Raw genomic sequence first — 11,209 nt, 5'->3', positions numbered from 1 at the left:
CCCAAAACACACACACTTGCACTCGCATACACAGAAACACACACACACACACACACACACACACACACACACACACACACACATACACACACATACACGCATGCACACACACACACACCTACATTCAAATGGAGTAAATATTTCTTTAAACTTGTGATTATATCTATCAGTCTCTTAAAATGCTGTCAAATACGTTTGAGTTTTTGATAAGTCTAAGATAATATAAAAGTTTTAGTCACTTTCTTTCCTCCTGGTGTGGTCTCTTTCTTCCCCTTCACTGATGAGGAATGAATAGCTTTCTCTTCCATGGCCTTGTGAGTCCTCTTCTTTAAAGTATAAAATCAGCGACTTTCACATTGTCCCAAGAGGATGTGTTTATTAACTTGGTTATAAATATTTGAACTCTATGCTCTAAGTTCAGTTTCTCAGATCTGAGAAAATCATGTTAAAATGTATTTATGATTTATTACTTCCCTAATATCAAAGTGAGTTGCAATAATCAAAACATGGTTCTTGCGTCCTATGTTCTACAGAGAAGACAGAATGAACCAGATCTTTCTATTCAAGTTCCCTAACACAAGCTTGTACTCACACTGAGGAACACCCTTATAAAACTTTAGGGTGCCAAGGGAAAGAAGAAGTTCCTGAAAGATTTTATAAAGAAGAAAGAAGTACGTTACCTTCTGGGAAGTCAAACAGAATATCTTTTGACTTCTCATGAGCAACATTGGATACTAGAAGACAATGGAACAGTGCTCCAAAATACTGAAGGAAAGACATTTTCATCATAGTGTCCTATGTTTAACCAAACCACTAGTTAAATACAGAGGGAAAACATGTTAAATAAGAAGTTATAGCTTATACTCACACAGAAAATAATTAAAAGTGAATCCCAGCAAAACAGAAAACATCACAAAAGAGGAAGCCATGAATGAGGGTGGAGTTTTGATAGCCAATTTGATTGTTTCTTAATAAAAACAACCAAGGAATTTGATGCTCACCTTTGGTGTGTCAGTGCAGACTTTTTCAGAATGGAGGAACTGAGAAGGAAGATCTACCCTGACTATGGAGGTACCATGCCATGGACTGGACTCCCAAACTAAATACAAGACTGTGGAGGTACCATCCCATGGACTGGGATCCTAGACTAAATACAAAGGGGAAAAGAGAAAGCCAGCAGAGTGCTGAAATGCCTCTCTTTGCTGATCTGCCCAAATGTGAACAGGCGACTTCCCATTCCTGCTGCCACAGCTGTGAACCAACTCCACCGCTGTGCCTTCCCTGCCCTGATGAACTACGCCCTCAAGCCACAAGCTACAGCAAATCTTCCTTTGTAAACCTTGCTTCTTGTCAGTAATGGCCACAGTGATGAGACATGTAACAAGTATACCACGAGAGGCAGAAACAGTGGCTCTAACCTGGAAGGGCAGAGAGAGAAAGGCCTGGGTAACTGCTGGGCAGTGGCTGAGAGGCAGGCAACCCAGAGAGGAGCAGAAATAAGAGATGCCCGGTGGAGAGACTGGGCCACAAATGAGAATATTGATGCGACCATAAAGACTCCATTTTTAGATTTGTAGGTTATTGTTAAAGTAAGTCTTTGGACAAACCCACAGAAGGCTTAATGATAACTATGGAAAAGCTCATGCATGTGATCAGTTTTGACAACATAATGTAGAGTGACAGATGCTGAGATTTGGAATGGAGGTACAGAGGAAGAAGGAAAGTAAGGGACAGTGTCCTCATCTAAAACAAATGTGCTGAACAGACATCAGAAATGTTATTTAACATTACAAGCGTCTATTATTCAACATTACAAGCATAAGGAAGAAGAGACGCTGAGCCTCAACTATTCACCGTTAGGAAAGGAAGGTGGTAGGGTGGAAGGAGGGAATGTCACGGAATGGTAAGTATCACTCAGGCCAGGAAGTGAATGTTGTTGAAAGGTAAGAAAAAAAAAGAGAACTGTACTAGAATTAAAAAGGCAGGCACCAAAATAATGTAACACACACACACACACACACACACACACACACACACACACACACACACACCACTAAATAAAAATGATTCCCTCTGGAAAAAGACATTGGACACAGGAGGACAGAAGTAAAGGCTTGTGGTATTTGTTGTAAGCACTTACACATTTTTATTACTTTTATTAATTTACCTATACATCTATTTTTTGTGTGTGTATGTGTGCATGCACGTGCGTGTGTGCATTTGCCATGGTGTTGTTTAGCATGTTAGCATTAGCACGTGTGTTTAGAGGACAACTTTTAGGAGCTAGTTCTTTCCTACTGTGTGGGTCATAGGATCGAACTCAGGCTACCAGGCCTGGTGACAAGAACCCTTACCTACCGAGCCAGCTTGTTGGTCCAATATTGTTCACTCTGTTCACAGTCAAGGAATATTTGGTGATATATATACATACATATATATATATATATGTGTGTGTGTATGTATATGTATATATATGTGTGTATACATATATATGTATATAATATATATATATATATTATACACAAGTTAATTTTAAAATAACATTTTTGAAATCATGTTAGTCTGTTGGATATTTTAAAATTTCAGTTAGTTCCAGTAACAATGGTGGAGTGGATTATAAGAAAAGAAAACAGGATGCTTCTGGAGATGAAAATTGGAAGAAAAATCAGGGTAGACTTGCATTTTTAAGGAACAATTTCTATATATTAAGGATATGAAAATTAGTTCTCTATCAATTAAATCAACTGTTGAACCCTAAAGAGGCAAAAATCTGGAATAAGAATTGATCAAGAAGCCAGAACAGCTTGCAAGGACCAGGAGCTCTGTAGAAGGTCATCTGCTGTCAATCATAGTGATGAGCAGATGCCAACAGACATACCTGCCGGTTCACCTAGCCTTGAACACTGGTTAGGTGAGACATGAATGATCTGGATTAATCTTCCCAAGTGGAGTCTGAGCAATGGGGGAGTGGACTCCTTTAGGAAACTCCCCAACCTGTTGTGAACTTGGATTTTTAGACACTGTTTCCAGTTTGCCTTTTCTTTCTTCACACCAATGGTGTTCTAACCACTTAAAAAAAAAGTAGCTAGAGTTTTCCTGCCCATGGTCAGGACAAATCTGTCACCTGCCAGTCCTACAGCCGCTCAGACCCAAGCAAGTAAACACAGAGACTTATATTGCTTACAAACTGTATGGCCGTGGCAGGCTTCTTGCTAACTGTTCTTATATCTTAAATTAATCCATTTCCATACATCTATACCTTGCCACATGGCTCATGGCTTACCGGCATCTTCACATGCTGCTTGTCATGGCGGCGGCTGGCAGTGTCTCCTCCCACCTTCCTGTTCTCTCAGTTCTCCTCTCTGTTAGTCCTGCCTATGCTTCCTGCCTGGCCACTGGCCAATCAGTGTTTTATTTATTGACCAATCAGAGCATTTGATATACAGACCATCCCACAGCACTTCCCCTTTTCTTTTTTCTTTTTCTTTTTTTAAAGGAAGGTTTTAACTTTAACACATCTCCAAATCCAGCTTGGTATATTTGGGAATTTGGGCATAGCTTCTCTTACTACTTCCTGCTGGAGGGGGGTGCTGTATCTTATGGGGACACAAAGAAAATTTGAGGATTATGGAGTAGTCCGTGAGGGTATATTGTCTGAGCCAGTTGCCTTGAATCCAATCTGGATGTTGGATCATCTGGGCCTTGGTGTCATCGGAGACCTTTCAGGAGGTCTTGGCTGGTCAAACCTGATGTATCTTAATCTGGAACAAATCCATAGCCTCTGGCTTTCTGTGGAAACAAAAGCAGAGCCTCCTTTCCAAAGCAACATATCCTTATATCCAAATTTTGAAGTCAAGGTACCTTTAAAATACACATTTTGGCATAACTCAACAGCTTTTACAATCAAATGTTTTTCTTCAGTTACGAATATCAAAGAGAACATAATCCAGATTCTCTGTGTGATAGCCATCTTTACGTGGCTTATTTTTTATATTACCTTGAACCTATTGCTTTAAACTGCAGCATTCTAAGACTGAAATGGCGCTGTGTTTTATTTATTTCTATTTCATGTGTATGGGTGTTTTGCCTGCATACGTTTGCCAATTGTCTTTAAAACTTCATTAGTGTATTGTGACTTTTCTCATTGCTCTAACAAAATACCTGGAACCCTAAAGAAGGATTTGTTTTGGCTTCCAATTTGAGGAGACGTATTCCACCAAGGTGGGGAAGGCAGGCAGCCGGAGCATGAGGCACACTGGGTCTGTTGTCAGGAAATAGAGAACAGATAAGGAAGGGGGCTGGGCTATAAAACCTCAAGGCCTGCTCAGAGTGACCCACATCCTCCAGCCAGGCTCCACCTTTGAAATCTTCCACATCATTTTGAAACAGGGTCACCAACTGGAGACTGCAGGTTCAAACACATGAGCGTATGGGAGACATTTCCCATTCCCATTCAAAGCACAGTACTTTCCTGTGAAGAGTCATCTAGAATGTTGGGATTTCTCTATAATATGCTTCGCTCCGAAGGATGTGTCAGTCAAGACAAAAGCAATAGCCTGAGGGCAACTGGCCAACTTATATCTGGTGAAGACTTCATGTGGAGTCCTGGTTATGTGCAGACTTCCATGTATACCATGACCCCACCCCTGGAAGAACAGCCTCTGAGCAGCTAAGACAGGCATGCAGCTTATTGTCTTTGAGCTGGGACAACACCAAAGTGGGAGAGCACGGTCTCTGTTCTCCCTGCTCCTCATAACTGGGTGGAATGGATTTCCAAGCTTGCCTTTGTAAAGCAAGATTTGGTCTGATGTTCACGGGCATTTGTATTTACTTTGTTCATGCGGAAGCAACAATAGGAATTATAGGAATTCAGTGGGTGGTGGTGGTTGTTTGAATTGTTTTCAGAAGAACATACTTCAAATGCTGACTGTTTAGGAGTGTAGGAGTGGCTAGGACAGTTAGAGCACATGGGGGCTTCGTTACAGTATGTGGAAACAGGGAGCTTTCAAATGAGCTCAGCGGTTCTGAATTTCATAAAGCCATCCTGACACCCTCTTCGAAAGAACACTGGGTCCCTGTAACCATGTTTATTATGTGTCCATTCAGTCAATTTCCTGGCATCAGAAAGTGGAATTCTGGGGCGCAGAGGGAATCCAGAGGCCATCCATAGACTGGCAACAGACTAGTTCCGGAATGTGCTTTGTTTGCTAGTCAAATGAGCCGAATTGGGGCTGGAGATGGCTTATTGGTGAAGGGTATTTACTGCTGTTGTGGAGGACCAGTGTGTGGTTCCCAGCATCCACTTCAGATGGCTTATAATAGTGGGTAACTCCAATTCTAGGGGATCCAACTCCCTCTTCTGGCTTCTGCAGGCACCTGCGCACGCATGCACGCACGCACGCACGCACGCACGCACACTTACGTGAGCACACACAGAAATAAAAAGATTTAAAAAGTGAACTGAATTCTATTTATCTGACTCATCAAGTTCCTGATCCTCAAAAACACTCCCCTCTTGTCCTTTTAGGGTAACCTGTCATTCTCTAGCTTTGTTAACAAGATTCTTAAAAACCAAAAACCAAACCCAAACAGAAAAGACAGGTCCTGTCTGCCACCACTCCATGGCATTTTCTGAATTCCTCATCTTCAGGGCTTGGAACCACTTCATTATGCCTCAAAGGTCGACTAAGTTTCCTTCATTCTGGGGCTGGGGGCTGGGGGACAGTGTGGCAGTTGGAGACGAAGTGGCAGCCATCACTCCAGCCTGAACTTTATGAGCCCCAGTCCCCTTCTGTCTGTGAGCTTTGTGAAGCTCATCTGTAGCCATCCTTCCATGCCCTTCTCTAGACTTGGCAAGCAGCAAGAGGGAGGTTTGTGGGCTCTCCAGCTGCAGAGACCTGGGATTGTCACCAGGGAGGCTGCACCTGGGCTGGACCCATTTGTACTGATGGCACTGGGTCCCACACTATCTGTGCCGCCCTAAAAATAGCTCTCAATTAACATTGCATTTCAAGAATTGGAAAATTTCCCAGAAGTCCATTCTTTTTTCCTTTTCTATTTCATTACATTTTGCAGTAATAATACACAAGCCTGTAGAAAACATGACGGGTAATGAAAAAATGTAATTAATATAAGCAGCGTAAGGCATGTTTTTTTCCTCTGTTGTCCTCGTAGAAAATTGCAGCTTTAAACCAAGCAAGATATGGAAATGCATAAATGCCCCTCCCTAATCTGCTGTGGTTTGTAAATATCTCATGCAAAAACAGTTAAATCAACTGTCAGATTTTTTATAACATTAAGTCACATATTCTTGTTTGGAAAAAAAAAACAAAACAAAACACAAACTCCCCTGTAGGATAAATTGAGTGATGTAGATAACTGTGAGACTGGGTGGTGATGGGGAAGGTCTTCCTCAATAAACTTAAAGGCAGGAAGTGCTTCCCTTCTGTAAGGCTGTGCTGACGGCATTAATTGTCCTGCTTCTCGGGACCCTGGACGTCGATGCAGCGTAAATGTCCTTGCTGCTATTGCACACCGACCCACCCCATTCCATTAGCCAAAATAAAGTGATTAAGAAGCCAAGAGGCTGTGCTATCTGCTGGTATTCTTGAGACCACTTTGGTTCACTTGTTTGTGCCACTTAGCAATTACCTAGAGGTGTTTGATGAGGAGGTCACAACAGGATTTCAAAGTTGAAATCAAATTTTCCCCAAATATCTTCCAAGGCCAGTGCTTAGGGTTTGTTTTCATTTGATTGTTTCTTGGTCCTTTATTCTTTCAAATGGCAGCTGTCATATCTTGTTGCTTATACTTAATTCCATCTTGTTGTAGTTTCAACAGGACGGCTGTGGTGTAGGGAGTGTGAGGACTCTGACCTTATCCCTTCTGCTCTGCTAGGCTCCCTGGTGAAGGCAGGTTCCCCCAGATGAAAAGCAGTGCCTCTCTCTGCTGTGGCATTCTAGGCAACCATTTGGAGTCCCAGATGTAGGAAATGAAATAATCCACGCTCACACAGTCACAGAGTGCCCATCTGGCACCCAGGAACCTTGAGAGATAGAAGCACACAGGCGTGAGCTCACTTTTGCTATGGCATCTCACCAGCAGAGCTGCAGCCAGCTAGAGGAAAGGAATTCTGGGATGCCAACAACCCTTTTTCATTGCTCTTTCCTTGGCCTGCTCTCCTCAACACTGCCCCCACCTTGGGACCACACATACACACAAATCACACATGTACACACACACACACACACACACACACACACACACACACACACACACACTGAACTTTTAAAACTTGAGTAAGAGGGGAAGATAGAGACAGAGGCAGAGCAACCATTGCAAAGAGCAACACTTTAAAAGGAATGTTGAAGGAAAACTATTCCCTAACAGCTAATCCTCTCCCCGCGCCTCCCCCCCCCCCCACTGTCTGGTCCTGGGCTTGTAGTCTTTGTGTCTTCCAATCTAGGACTCCCACCAGTGGCATGAAATTTGATTAATTAAGTCTCCCCATACCTTGCTTCTCGTCCACCATCCTAGATATGAGAAATGGCATGGTGGGAAGGGCCTAAGAAACCACACAAGGGCATGCCTTTTAATTCCCAAACCAGATTTACAGGACAACCCAATAATGACCTCAACTCTTCCTCTTCAGTTTTCTTTTTCAAAGTGTGTGCCACAGTAGGAGCCACAGAAGCCTTGCCAAGGGGATGCTGCTGGCCAGAGAACACCTAGGGCTGAGTATGAGCATGTGCGATGGCAGAGGCTGACTGTCCCCACAGAGGCTGGCTTGCTGACATTCAACCCAAGTCCTAATTAAAGAGCAAGGCAGATGTGTAAACTCCTGGGACAGAGGGTAATTGTTACACAAGGTTTCCCTTAATCTATGGCTCTACTGTGTTATCCTTTAAAAACACACATTTTGAAGAGAGGTGGTAGCTAAAGGCAGGGGTGCCATCCCTTAAGTAGCAGTTAACTCTGGGCAGGGACAGCAATGCGGCTTAAATGAAAGGCTGGTTAAGTCATGTACTGATTTGTATCACAGCAGCATTCAAATGAGGGAAAAGATCACCTTAGACCTTGTACTTGATGTTGCTGGGAATGGCTATATGAAGCATCAGGTTACATTAGCCTTCTGAAATGGCATATCAGCTCGCAGCACTCCCAGTTTCCAAAGAAGATAAGTTCAAAGCCGGCAGGGAGAGAAGGATGCCACACCACAGCCAGAATGTATCCCTGGCCTCTGCTGACCAACAGCACACAGGAGAAAGGCGCTTGGTCAGAGGATATCCCCATGGAACTGTGGTCCCAAGACTCAGAAATGTTAGGAATAGAAAAACAAATGGGTCCCTCCTCCAGGAACTCGTTCACTCTGCTCAGGCACCCCTCCTGTCTTTCTAGAGAGTGCACTCTGCGAGTTTGCTAATCCAGAGTACCGAGTGGGTAGCACAATGAGATGTTTGTAAATATGATAAACCATTACAATATTACAGCTTTTCATTTGGAAAGCCATTTAGGCAAGAAATGATTACTGACCCATGATATGTAAATGATGGAAATGCAGAAATTAGTATTTGGGTCAACTCATGTATTTTTCAACCATGAAATGAAAATCTCAGCATTCACATTCCAATTCATACATGAAAGCATCACGGTGCTATTAGTTGGCTATTGTGTTAATTTATTATTGTCTTAGTTAATGTTTTCAGAGCCATGGTGAAGTTAGATGTCTACTTTCAATGTACTAATGTTAGAGCTGAAAGGGGGCACGTGCTCCACTGAGCCAGTGGGTCTCCTGAGGGAATGCTAGGGCAGTTGGGTGGAAAGAAAGCTAATATGAGGGGGAGGCTTAGTGAAGCTCCTCACCAAAAATTTCAAATATAAGCCCAGTCTACCATTCATTTTTTTTTTAAGTTTATAGAAACCATGTTGGAAAGTTATACTCCAATAACCAATCTTCTATCTGCCATTTGGGACACAAAAGAATTCCACAATGGAACTGAAGAGGCAGGTCAGCAGTTAAGAAACTGGCTGCTCTTCCAGAGGACCTGGGTTCCAATTTCCAGTACCCACGAGGTGGCTCACAACTACCTGTGAGGATGATCAGATGCCTTCTCTGACCTCTGCAGGCACTTTGTGCGTGTGGTGCAAGACATACAAGCAGGCAGCAACCCCCCCCCCCCGCCCCCCCCCCCCCATAAAGTTTAAGAAAAAAAAAGAATCTTCCACCAATGACCTTTGTCTTCAAGGCTAAAAGCAAAAGAGGCTCACCACGAAAATGCCTCAGGAACTCAAAGGGGGAGATCACCCAGGCAAACTTTCTGAAGGAAGTGATTCAAAACTGCTAGCGTTTGTTAAGACTTGAATAAGTGAAACAAAAGAGAAACGTCCTGCCTGGTGAAGGCAAGGGAAAGGCCCACAAGCTGAAGCAGCAGCTACCAGGTGAGAGACTTTGCTGAAGGAGGTTATTGTAGAGCAGGGGGTGTGGCTCTGTGGATGTGTCTCCATGCAAATGAACTCTCAGGGGTGGCTCCTGGGGAGGTCTGGAGGCTGGAGAGAGAGGAGGGCTGCAGGACACAGACAGGGAAACAGCCGGCCTGCAGCTATCACACAGAAGTAGGAGAAATGAAGCAGGGGGCAAGTTGAGAAGAGGAATAGCTTGTCCCTCCTGAGCCTGGGGCTGCACATGCACCGGGAGAGTTGCAAATACAGCCCAACACAAAACTGTAAATCCAGCTAAAATACTATACGATGTTCTTGTGTGATTATTATGTTCTTAATTTTTTCTTGAACTTCGTAAATGACAATGTTGTGTCCTCATGTCAAAAAGTTGAATACACTTGAAGGTTTAGAGAAAGATGGATTAGGGTTGGAACATTCCTGAGCGTGTGTGTTAGGAGGAAGAATATGAGGGATGGAAAGGAAAAGATGGGGCTGAGAGACAAGAAATGGGGTCCGTCCGAGAAATAAGTTCCAGTTCTGCATACAGTGGATAGACTTACTGTCAACCCTCATGATCAGGATTTAAAGCACGTGACGCTGAGAGGAAAGGCTTTGTTATTTGCCTGTAGGGACCCTTGGCATCCCATCTGCACATCGGAGGCTTGGTACTTTGAACCCAAAGATTGAGTAGCACTGACACTATGTCTTATTCAAGTTTGGTCTCTGATTATAGGGTATGCCAACCTCAAAGACAAGCATTCAGTTAAGGTCTTCTCGGGGAAATAAAGACCAGAGAGCTGAGGTCAGAATCCCTAGGAGGGCTTCTGATGGAGGGCAGTTTTGAATGAGTTGGTAAGACCAATTGGTTCTCAATGGTGGTTCTACAGCCTCCTATGGAGGGTCTTGGGAATTCCCATCAGAATTTCACAGATGTCACGATACTGGGTTGGAGCCAGAGATACTAGACATCTATACACAAAACAGCCTACCTGATGAAGGGTTGTGCAGCATCCTGCATGACTTCTGAAGGCCTTGCCAGCCATGTCTGCAAGTGAACCTGTTAATAATTACCTGAGAGTGAAGCCCAGCTCCAATTTATATACGTCATTGCTTAATTTTAATACACACTAAGTTTTCCATGAATTTACAGCTTCCATGTAAATTAGGGGAAGACTATATTTTGTCCTGTTCAGAACTTTGCCAAGACTTAGACAAAGAAAGACTACTTTCCTAGCAGTTATATTTCTGAAATAGCAGTGTTCCACTAGTCCAGAGGTCTTAGGGGTTGGGAAGTGTTTACTGCTTCCTCATGCCTTCCAAATGTACATATATAAATGTGCATTTCATTGTGAATTGATTTCTTTTGTACCTCTTGCAAATTATATTTAGGACATTCTATCACTATGCAAAACTATGTATGTGGATAACTATACGTGTTATTTATGTTCAGGATTATACAAGAAGATTTATAAAGTTGTTAGTTTTGTTTTTAATAAAAAGATGCCACACTCATGCCTGTAATCTCAGTACTTGGGAAGCTTAGAGAAGAGGGTTATCGTAAGCTCAAGGGTCAGTGTGGGCTACAGAATAAGATCCTGTTTCAAAACAAGCAAATAAACTAACAAATATGTTGGGTCTGATGGGCTGAGAACCTCAGACTTAAAAATCTAAGAAACTTAAGTATAATACCTTATATGGGACCAGCTTTTATTAGATGCTGGATCAATTCATAGCTCTTTGCTGATGTTCTCTGATTAGCTTGACATGGAGT

Source organism: Peromyscus californicus, unplaced genomic scaffold (genome assembly GCF_007827085.1).
Source record: "Peromyscus californicus insignis strain IS unplaced genomic scaffold, ASM782708v3 Scaffold_9__1_contigs__length_137607984, whole genome shotgun sequence".
NCBI classification, from domain to species: Eukaryota; Metazoa; Chordata; class Mammalia; order Rodentia; family Cricetidae; genus Peromyscus; species Peromyscus californicus.
This window is presented reverse-complemented; position numbering follows the sequence as displayed.